Raw genomic sequence first — 12543 nt, forward strand, 5'->3', positions numbered from 1 at the left:
ATTTATTTATTTCTCATATTCTTGACAAAACTCATTATATATTTTGGATAATGGATCTGTCGACAAAAGTCCTCCCCTACAAAAAATGCAGAGATGATAGACGATCTAAATTTATTTGCCTGACTGTTCTTTCATTGATATTTTAAAAAAAATATTATTAGAGATCTATTTTTTTCAAAGTTGAAGCTCATAGTTTAGACTGCAGCACAAACTAAATATTTCTAAGTTACTTCTTCGGATCAAAGAAAGGATTCCTGCTACCAGATATAGCATATACTTCTTTGATGCACCAACTGACCCTGCTGTATCATGCCCCCCCCCCCCCCCCGAACTAAGATATAATCTGACTGTGCAACCCTGGCATCTAACAATAAACACTTCCAAACATCTACACAATACAAGAATACCTTGAAGAGGGGCATTGACATGGCGCCAAGATCAATGTTGTATCTTGAGATGACTATCTTTGTGCAGAAATGTATTTTTTAAATTCTGTGCCAAACATTATTGCAATCAGGTGCTGCCATTATAATGCTAAGTATGAGATGCTGAAGTTGATCAAAGTTAAAATGTGTCGCATGACTATACATGCTGTGTAATGTCTTGCCCTGCACACCTATCTAAGCACCGGTCTAGGAATGAAACAAAATTTCTCCCGAGGTGGATGTAAAAACCCTCTAGCGCTTGTATACTCACCAGGGAGTTGAGAATGATAACTGGAATTAACAAATAAAATTGTATTTGAGCAGATACTAGAACTTGGATACCTGTGGTATAAAATAATAATAATTAATTAATAATAATAAATAAATAAATAAATAAATAAATGAATGAATGAATGAATGAATGAATGAATGAATGAATGAATGAATGAATGAATGAATGAATGAATAAATAAATAAATAAAGATGATTTTATATATTTCATCAATAGACCCCATGTATAGAACACATTTTGCGCTGAACCAAATGACAAGAACACACTTTGAATTAATTGACAATGCATGTATTTCTCATTCAACTAATTAATGGCCTCAAGCTTTGTTATTGCATGCTAGCCATGATGATATATTTGGATAAAAATCATCATTCTGTCAATTCTGTCCAGATGTGCATCAATGCTCTCCGATCATCACCTTGACAGTTACCATGAAACCAGTCACGCACATACTGTATTCAACATTAATGTCTACACACACGGTGCAGTATAACATACTCAACAACACTGTAATGAACACAATTGCACGTAGGCCTAATCCTAAAATCAAATCAACACGAAATGGATATATCTGTTTCAATTATCTGTTGTTTAACTCTGCACTCTGCAATATTTATCCAGCTATGTCATGACGGTCTGTAAATAATCGAGTCTTGGACAGACAATCCAGTGATCAATATTGTGAACACCAATCCATTCATAAGTTGCTGGGGACCAATTCTAGCCTATCCCCACGGGGTGGTAGTTCCTATAACTGTTACCAGTACACTATTGTGTCCCATACTTAAACAAATCAATCTAGCAGATTATAAGGATGCATTGACTGATAGAGCAGCAACCAGCATCCATCACCAGACATTATCCTGCAACGTGTGTTTTCAATGCTCATTAGTATGGTTATCAAAACCCAATGCCAAATTAGCTGCCAGTGTTTGCGTGTATCAAGGATATATGCCAGTCGATCCATTCATTAGCTGCACAGAAAGGAAATATATACCCCACCAACATGATCCTTATAATAGCTAATTATTTTAAACTAAGGCAATACCTGTTGTTTTTTCTCGTTTAACAGTTTTTGTGGTCAATTAGGAGAATAAACACACTATGTAGAGATGTTATCTGTAGATCTGACGTCACCGACCTGAATTTGAACTGAACATGCTGCAGTAAGTTACAGGACTCTAAATATTTTGAGTGAGTGAGTATGGTTTTACGCCGCTTTTAGCAATATTCCAGCAATATCACGGTGGGGGACACCAGAAATGGGCTTCACACATGTCAGGAATTGAACCCGGATCTTCGGCGTGATGAATGAATGCTTTAACCACTAGGCTACCCAACCACCCCTATACTATTTTGAGCTATTGAGTACTGTATTTACTCACAAGTTATCATGGTATTGATAGTTTACTTTGGGGGGTCAATACCTGTAAAACTTTAAGGAACTTAACTTAAAGGAATTACACACTAGGCATCCGGTGAGCTATCACTGCTGGGGTCAAGAGTTCTACCCACTCATGTCAAACTAGGCATCATTGACCACTCCAGCAGTCCAGACATCCCCCCCCCCCCCAACACTTTGTCAAAGGCCGACATGACCAAACGTGCACCGATTGGCTTCATCACACTCCTCAGATCTACAGCCTTTGTCTTGTCATCTGCCTTCAAGTTTGTGAAAAAACTGCACTACAAAATGATGATTTACAATAATAGGTGACATGGCAAACAATTCTGATAGTTGCAGATCTCACCCCTGATACTGCAGAAATCTAGACTTGCCAAACAGTATACACTTGCATGGGCTGTATTTGATATATTTGTATCAGGTTATGTAAGACAGACTACAGATCTCACTTTGGTTAACCCACGTACCTTCATAGGATATATATTTAGAAGTGTAACTATTACCAAATATAAGATACCTATGCGATAAAGCACACACAAAAATTGAAGAAAGAGTCGTGGCTTATGTCACACTAAAACTTAGTCCTATCATGACATTATTTCTGGAGATTCAACAATGTAACATTTGAAACTGGACGACGTCATAAGTTGAAAGATGCTATTTTTGAAAGGCTAGTGAGTATGTTTGGGAATAAAAGATATAGATGCTGATTTTTCATTGTTTTGATGTTTGTGAGAATATTCAGGAAATAACACTGAACTCTGGGCCTGTTCATAATGGACTTGTCAGATAATGCCGAGATCGGATTGCATTCAGGGAGTCATCAATATTTAAATGTGGGTAAATCTATCTAAAGTTGTAAATTTTATTAACATTCTTAAGGAGACTGTACATAGTGTTGATACCTCATATAAGAAATAAACAACTCTTGGTAATTGTTTATTGTATCATAAAACACTAGAGAGACCAAACCATTCAGGGAGGCGCCCCTCATAATTTATTCTCCCTGCAGAGAATATCCCTTAAATATCAATACCTGTAAAAAAGTATTGCAACATATGTGATACTTATATTTGTAATATATAAAATAATGTTTGGTTGAGTTTTTAAATATCATCCAAGATACTAATGAGTGAGTGAGTGAGTATATACACTTAGCAATATTCCAGCAATATGCCAGGGGACATCACAAATAGGCTTCACACATTGTACCCATGTTGGGAATAGAACCCGGGGCTTTGGCATGATAAGCAAACACTTTAACCACTAGGCTACCCCACCGCCCCAGATAATCATAATATAATTTGGATATACTGCCAATGTTACTCAACAGACTCACTTAGAAAATTCAAGAACATACATATTGCAAGAACATGACATCACTGACAGAAATGGACACAAATTTACGGTCGCAGAGAGTATTCAAACACAACCAGGCATATAGCAAACAGTCAAAATGATGATTCAGTAACCACTCCAATGACAATTATATCAGACTTGTAGAATAATCCAGAACGAACATCACAAAAGTAGTCTGAACCCTACAAAAATGTCCAAACATCGATCCATTACGAGGACTGTTTACATCTACATCTCCAAATGCCAGGACATTTCATGTCAACAAGCAATTACTTCAACTTGATGCACCAAGTAATCAATAGCCATCTAATTCCACATACTACCAATATTATTGCCCCTACTAAAAATACAACTGTAGTTTGTCCCTCAAACCAAACACAATTAAATAACCAGTTAACTCAATAATATAAGTCAAATCTGTAAAGAAATCACTAAATACCCAACAAACCTGTATCAAAGATCCACAGGGATTACCGTATTTGACGTAATAAGCACCCCGCTCTAATAAGCGCCCATAGCGATATTTGCTAATATAATGGCTAAAGAACAATCCCAATTAGCACCTCTTCCGATTGATCAATGTACACAAGACATATTTATTTTATGTATAATGCGCACTCGTTTGTTATATGCACCCTTAATTATGGGCAATTTAATTCTGGAAAATATATCTGTCGTGTATAATACGGACAGACTTTTCTTTTGTATCATTTCAGGCTGTCAGCATGAACCAGGAAATTTACAATCTTTCAACTCTGTTTTTTTTTCAACAAAATAATATTCTAATAAGCATGATAAGGGCCCCCTATTTTTAATTTTGAGAGCGCCCTGGGCACTTATTACGTCGAATACGGTACGTATTCCTCCCAGAACGGTCCTGCAGTGAATCTGAACGGTACCAGCACTACTAGAGGCTGTAGTAGTGCTCAAGAACTAACTAACCAGTCCACAAACTAACAGAACATACCAAATAACCAAGATTGGTAATACACAACAAACCTGTATCGAAGATCCATGAGTATCAGGTATAGTTCCTCCAGGAAATAGTGGTGAGGTAGTCAATGATACCACTACCAGGTTAGTCACCACTTAGACTGGGAGCGCTGGCTGCTTCTGTGGGTGTGATTGTTCTTGACATCTGCGTGTACTTGCAGCCTGTTCCTCCCAGAGGTAACTGATACTGGTGGTAATGTCAGACCTACTACCTCGCTTCCCACTGCTCACATCATACTACAGGCTACAGTGCTGGCATTGTCTGTTTCAAGGTCTTCACCATTGTAGTCTAGTCTGATGGATGTTGATGGTACTGCAGTGTTCAAAATAAAGGGGGTCTAAGAAATTTGCTGGAGAAGAATTTGAGTCTGGGGACCTGGGGATATTTAACTTTTTACAATCCAGGGTTGATGAGGACTGTGTGCCTTTCATGCTTCTTTGCGACTGTTGGTGTTAGAAAAGTTATCATGTGTACTTGGTTGGATAAAGGGGTGGGAGAGTAGATTTCAACTGTATTACAGCATGTCAGCTTTATGTTTGACGTGAACCTGAAGTGATGGCATCATGCAGGTCTTAGATGTTTACCCATTAGTGAGGTGAGGTGAAATGGGACTAATGCCGATTTAACAGTGCTAGCCCACTCAGAGATACCATGCCGCAGTTTGACATGAATACCCCACTCAGACACAGTATACTGACTACGAGCCTACCAGTCCTTGTTTTAGCCCGTTAATGCTGAGCGACAGGCTGGGTAACAACAAGTACCATACTTTTAACGTCTTTAGGTTACTAAGGCGGCCAGGAATCAAACCCCTGACCTTCTGCTCTCCGATAGGATGCTCTACCACTAGACCACAGAGGCAGTCTGTTTCCGTAAGGCCATAGAGAATTAATTACACAAGATTTTCATCCTGCTCGCCTCTGAATTTACTACCAAACATGTGCTACAGTGTGGGGGCAGGACTGAAGCCCAAGAAAATCTCAAGAGTCTGCCAAACACATCACTATTCCAAGACCTCTCAGCGACCACCATTGCTTAACTTCACTTGGTTTGTGCCCTGTGCCCTATACAGAGGGCCATGTGTCACACGTAGAAGACCTCCAAATTGTAAAGACATTTGGGGAATTACTGCCACCATCTTCTGAATGCAATCTTTGTTGATACGCCAGAGACAGATCACACAAACAAGGATCCGTCTGACAAGGAATTAGTCCAGTAATTACTGCTTGTTGTTTCTGTGGCCCAAACACAGACAGCGGTGAGACACATGCATTAACAGTGATTTAGACAGAAAAAAAACAGTATATATATAGGACCATGACTTGGACCCAAGAAATGTAATAAGTCAATCGCAAATGTCAATAAGTCAAATCCACAAAAATAGAGGATGAACCATAACAACAAATCAATGCAATAACGTTTGTGATCGAATGAATATATATGACCTGGCCATGACCTTCGCGATAAGAAATGCATTTGACTAAGTCACTATAGCTCCTGACAGTGTTTCCCTATGATACAGAAAGTATGATGCAAAGACTCGCTGCTCAGAATTTCAATTACGATTTTTGATGGCTGTATATGTTTTATTAAATTGATACTGTGAGTAGGACTAATCCTTACTATTTACATTTTATTTATGAAATTATGAAACATGTGACGTCTTGCTTAGCATTTGTATGGTTAAAAGTCTGACTACTTAAACAAACCATCAGTCAAATTGAAATTTTATCGGTCAATGACCTGTGATTGACGTCAGTCTGAAACTCTGATAAAGCATAGTGCGACATAGTGCTGTACCTGATATTTCTCTTTTGACCTGAATAAACCAACATGTATGATATGTCAATGTCAGTGAAATGTGTTTATGTATATTACACAGACTACCCTCATTAACAATATTCAAATTGCCATGGTTTTGTCTATTATATCGTAAGACAGCATCATTTGTCTTTCTTGTCCCATTGGGGTATAATAATCAATAACAGTCTAGCAAATGATTGACCTAACTACAAAATAATGATGTATGGATGAAGGACTACATTGTATATGGTTTCACTTCCAACCTCGATCCAATTTACAAGTCAGACTGGAAAATCCAGCAGGTTTGATGACGGCCTATAAACCCAGCTACCAAGCATCACCACCCAATCCATTCTCCTCATATATATAAGGTTTAATGCTAAGGATCGCCTGAAATCCTCACAGGGACCAAACAAGTTTGGTTTCAAGCTGGGACCCAATATGGGAAATCTTGTATTTGAACCCAGAACTATGTGCTATGTACGTACTGCAGGTCCTACTATGACTGGGCAACCCATGACCCTATTGTCAGTTGACTTCTAAGACATGATTTACCATGATTACATCAAAATCAAATGACTCACAACAAGCCTAAAAAAATCCATCAATGATTCAATTAGGAGATAAACATACTGTGTTTTCAATGTAGAGCTAGGTTACCTGTAAATTTAACCCTGCTAAATTGAATTTGGAACCGAAGGCGCAGCGTGAGGTTTCAAATGTTAAATATAGCGCAGTTAAATCTACAGGTAACCTAGCTCTTCATTGAAAACACAGTATGTTTATCTCCATTCTACCATGATTAAAAAAAACGCGAACTCTTTGGTGCAAGCAAATATACTGAGTGAAGCGACATGGGTTGAGTCCAGTGTTTTGAGTTGGTTATCGATCTGAATTACGGAATCACTGAACAAAATATGATGCTGTATATACTCAGTTTGTTTACACCGTAATACTTCACTCGAACATATGACAGGCATTGAAAGAATATAAGCATGGCAACTTGGTAAGCTAACATGAGGTGGGCATCCCTAAAGAAAACAAAGCAAACTTTGCAAGGCTTTCACTCTACATCGCACGTCACCATTATGATTATTCAAATATGCCTACCGACAATGACTGAAAATAGTACTATTCTATGAATATTAGCTTCCGCGGTGATGCAGCCGTCAAACCAGCTGTTTCAATCAGAGGGGGTTTATTGTGATTTAATAGCTTCTGATTGACCAATCAGAATCGAGTAAATTCCAAATTCATGGTAGAATCATCCTTTAACCATATTTCGTACGGATTAGTCTTGATGTACACAGTTCTTGTATCTGAGGCTTTCCATCCATACTAAGCCAGGATGCTGTGAAATGACTGAAATAGTGTAAAGCTGTACGTACTAACCAAAATCCCTACCTTACCCTTAAAAAAGACCTTCCATATGCCATGATATTATCTCACCTTGCATTAACGTGTGTTTGCGTCTTATCTACATGCGTGTGTGCTGTCTGCTTGTACTAGTCCGGACTAATGCCAGTTTTATAGTGCTAGCCTCAGTAAGTGTGATACCCCCCCCATCAGGGTTTACACCTGTGCATCCAATACACACAAATATATAGCATGGATGCATATAAAATTTCATTGTAACACATTCTTGACAAGAAATATAAAGGCCCTGAGTAATTATCAAATCTTACAGTACAGTTCACTACAACATCTTTTTACTTTACTGGACCCTCATATTTCCTGAAAGGGCCCTTGAAATAAATTATTGGGGGTCCCGGGGGGGGGGGGACCACTATTATACTGGACCTGCAGTATACTTGGAGGCAACCAGTCGTGGTTTAATCCCTTGATGCCAAGCTGCAGGCAGGGGAGTGTCAGAAGAACAACAGAAGGGCAAAAACACAAGACATAACAGTCGTCTCATGATCTACGCAAGCAATGGCGTGCCTCAGTTCAACAAGTTCTGAAATTGGATAGTTTCTCATTTCTTGTCTCTAAGGGATTAGTGAATTATTCATCCCACCTCAAGAATAACACCTCGCAGCAGAATCAGCATTATCATGACATTTACAGTCCAGACAAAAGATAAAGAACTGTTTTTAAAAATTAAATCAAGCTGCTATACAATGAAAGATTAATGTGAATTCTGACATAACAACGTAATGATTGTCTTAAAGGAAAAAATGCATGGCCAGATCAATTTAACTATTTGTTTTACAGTCTTTTATCCATAAAATCTCAAGGCATTTGGGATAACAAAATATAAATTGTTGTTTAAAGTAGAAAAAAATGACTTAATCATATACTGCATTGTGCCTTTTACCGATACCTTATTTTCTTCTTAGGATTAATTTTTTTTGAAAAAAATGCCATCCTTTCACTGTAGGTGACTTTGCTTTATCATCCAAAACTTGCTCCCACAGGAGATATGGCTTTGGTGAGATCAAGCGATATCTACACTGTAGATATCGCTGCAATGAAATTGCATCACAATACTTTGCAGACCATTGGTTACCATGACGTCACAATCAAATGACATCACTAATGGCTCTGCTACTGAACTCTGCTCTTACACTTAAGACACTGCTTATTACTGCTGTCTTCAAACTGAAAAAGTTGGAAAAATGATGTTGGATGATAAATAAAATCTCACCCTCGTGTCTTTTGATATCAAATATATCAACACTTGTTGATATATTTGATATCAAAAGACACGAGGGTGAGATTCTCTATGAAGCAACCAGGAGAGAACGAACAGTGAAGATGTCAGGGTAAATGTACAGTAGGATATAAAAGGTCATTGGGCATAATTTATGGTCATGGAATTATTTTCTTTTCAATTTAAGTAGGATTTGTAAAGCAAAAGATGACAAGATGATGTGTCAAGAATATCATGAAAGAAATGCCATGCCCTTCAGAATCATTATCTTGAGTGAATGGTGGTTTCACACTCTTTTAGCTACATTCCAAACTATCTTGGTCAGGGACATCAACAATGAGCTTCTGGTATATTCGTCCCATGTATGGATCAATCCCTGAACGAAATATGGAAAAGTAACTAATACTCGGGAAAATTTAACATTTTTAAGATGAGGCCCACCTTTTACACTTTGGCCGTAATTGGAATGATTAATAATTCAAGTTGTAACCTGTGAGTAACCATGGTAACACAATTTTTAATTTTTTTGCCTTTCTCTGAAATTATCCAAGTGAAAACTGGCTACAACTTTTTATATTATTGCCTTTCTCTAAAACTTTCCAAGTAAAAAACTGGTTACTTGGTCTTGTTAAGTCATACTTTTATAATTAGGTAAAGGTAAATTAGCCTTTGCAAAAGTGTTTTTACTTTTTTTTCAGTTTCAATGCCCGATCTACATCCTGCTCCGATGTCGTTTTTTTGCGCTGGAGTATTCAGGGCTGACATAAAAATGGCAAGCAATCTTATTGTGATTTCTCCTGGGATTCTGTGAAAGGTCTGCTTCTGATAGAGTAACGAGGTGAAACTAATTACGTAGCCACTTTCAACCACCGACTGTCCGGCCCACCTGGCACACACATCACACGCAGGAACACATCTGATTACTTCTGCTCTCAGGCTATGGTTTGAATGTCCTGCTTAACACTGAATTCAGCAATATCTCACATATGGTGTGCCAGCCTTATGTGGAAGGTCAAGGTTGAAGTGATGCAGGTCTTTGAATCCCATGCGTATGCTGACAGACCAAGATTGACAGATCATAATTGAAGTAAATCAGAGATCCAAGTTCCAGATCAGAGACTCTGGCTAACAAGGGATGTAACTCTGCAGAGTTATCAGGGATTCTGGCTAACAAGGGATGTAACTCTGCACAGTTATCAGGGATTCTGGCTAACAAGGGATGTAACTCTGCAGTTATCAGGGATTCTGGCTAACAAGGGATGTAACTCTGCAGTTATCAGGGATTCTGGCTAACAAGGGATGTAACTCTGCAGTTATCATGGATTCTGGCTAACAAGGGATGTAATTCTGCAGTTATCAGGGATTCTGGCTAACAAAGGATGTAATTCTGCACAACTAAGTACAGTGCCTGAGACTACCAGGCTGTGGAATTCAATTGATTCAAAGTGACCACTTTTACAACCGTTGGGCTATTTGCTTGAGTTGATTGTGTGCCCCTTTGAGTAGTAAGTGAGTGAGTGAGTTGGGTTTAACGCCGCTTTTAACAGTATTCCAGTTATATCACTGCGTGTCAGCTTAATGTGGGAGGAAAGCCCGAAGTGATGCAGGTCTTAGACGTTTACCACTTCGGTGAAACCCACGAGCACGGGTATGGTGCTGACAAACCTAGAAACATAATTGGGACAAACTGGGATTCGAACCCACGATCATAGGTTTCTGCCGTGCCCATGGGACGCAACTCTGCACAGCGAATCGCGGCGCCTTAGACGACTGGGCCACCCGTGCCCCCGCTTTGTGTAGTAGTGGGATGACACACCTATGCATCTTTGGATCACAATGTTTTTACTTCTCGATACAGGTTAGCGATCGTAGTTGCACACTATGTAAAAAATATTGATTCTTACCTTAAATAACTGCTACACCAAACATTAATAAGTAGTGAAAACTTGTAGTGAAAACCTGCAGTAAAAATGTAAATATTTTCATCTATTGCGCCATACTTGACACTGACAACTGTAAATTGTCAGTGTGCCAGCTATTAAGTGGCCGTCCTGTCTATGAAAAAGATGGCTTATGCACCACAGACAAGAGACATGCAAGTATTGTGATTGGTATCGGATCGTGAGCGAGGTATCACAATACAAATCTGATCACACACTGGGTGTATCCTCCCTGGGTCCTAGTTCTAGATAGTGAGATTTGGGGCTTTTGTCTGTTGGCAGCTAGATCTGGGGCGGTTGGTCAGTCAGAAGGCAATGACTTTTTGAATCTTGAAGTCCCAAGTGTGCTGAAATCTGATCCTTGCGTAATAGCATCACTCACTCAAATCAATGCACATGAAAATTTCCTCCGTTTCGATACTGTTAATTACAGGTCGCCATGATGTAACTGGTATCTTGCTAGCAGCAGTATGTTGTGTTTGTTTCCTCTGTTGTGTAACGCTGCACTCAGCATTTTACAGCTATATGATGGAGGTCTGTAAATAGTCCAGTCTGGACCAGACAATCCAGTGATTGACATCATGAGCATCGATCAACACAACTGGGATACAATGACATGCCAGCGAGCCTGACCACCCGATCCTGCTTTAAGTCAGCTCTTATGACAAGTATGCGTTGCTGAAGACCAATTCTAACCCAGATCTTCAAGGGTTGCATTATCTTGCGATGACTTCTGGCCAGGCCACATTGCAAGCTGGTCATTAAGGTCATAGACTCAACCTCTGTGATTAAATAGGCTGAACTGTGGTTGAAGTTGGCTAATTTTTGTGAGTGAGTTATGGTTTTATGCAGCTTTAAGCAATATTACAGCAATATCACGGCGGGGGACACCAGAAATGGGCTTCACACATTGTACCCATGGGGGAATCGGACCCAGGACTTCTGTGTGACGAGTGAATGCTGTAACCACAAGGCTACCCCACCACCCCAGGCTAATTAAGGTTTTGGTGATTCATATTGAGAACCTATACTTCAGAGCATGTATTTAAATAACGTGAGTATTTGTGGTAGCCAACAGACATTCATAACCATAAGCAAAATAGCCAAGTTCATGTAAACATAACATCTTGAAGATGTCTTCTGAATCTCAAATCTGATATCAAATTTGTATCTTTTCTTATCTTGTCACATGACATTTGATTAGCCTGTGGACATGGTGGATCTATAAATAGTTACATTTTTTTCAAAAACATCAACATGTCTGCGAACGGCAGTGCTTGGTAACATGTAATGTAGGCTAAATAAATCAGTATCACCAAACAATGATTCTTCAAGAATTGCATGTGATGGCCGGCAGTCAACAGTCGGTATTCTCAAATGGTCCCCGTCACATGTTGATTATTATAACTGGTTCCATATTTGGTTTGATCTCATATGGGCATCACATGATCTCATATGGTCATCACATGATCTCATATGGGCATCACATGATCTCATCTCAAGTCTAGTGAGAAATAAAGTCAAAGTTAAATGTAGGTCAATGGACCAAAACAGCAGTTTAAAACAAACTTATTTACAAATATTCAAATACAATCTTTAGGACTGTCAGATTTTGACAACATTTTTGAGTACTGATATCATCAGATGTGGTAGAAACAGAGGTAACTGGCAT

General features: G+C 38.8%; 2 protein-coding genes across 2 annotated transcripts in view; both read right to left on the minus strand.

Moving 5' to 3' along the window:
* Nucleotides 1-4650, minus strand: part of LOC124142810 (5-hydroxytryptamine receptor 1-like) — a 43539-nt gene extending 38889 nt beyond the window's left edge. The window contains exon 1 of the mRNA XM_046511474.2: nt 4481-4650. The gene's annotated coding sequence lies outside the window, so the exon portion shown is untranslated. The remainder of the gene's footprint in view (nt 1-4480) is intronic.
* The window catches only part of LOC124142808 (dipeptidyl peptidase 2-like), a 103251-nt gene that overhangs the window by 80061 nt on the left and 10647 nt on the right, over nt 1-12543 (minus strand). The window lies entirely within an intron of this gene.

The sequence above is a fragment of the Haliotis rufescens genome, unplaced genomic scaffold (genome assembly GCF_023055435.1).
Source record: "Haliotis rufescens isolate VD_foot unplaced genomic scaffold, xgHalRufe1.0.p SCAF_59, whole genome shotgun sequence".
NCBI classification, from domain to species: domain Eukaryota; kingdom Metazoa; phylum Mollusca; class Gastropoda; order Lepetellida; family Haliotidae; genus Haliotis; species Haliotis rufescens.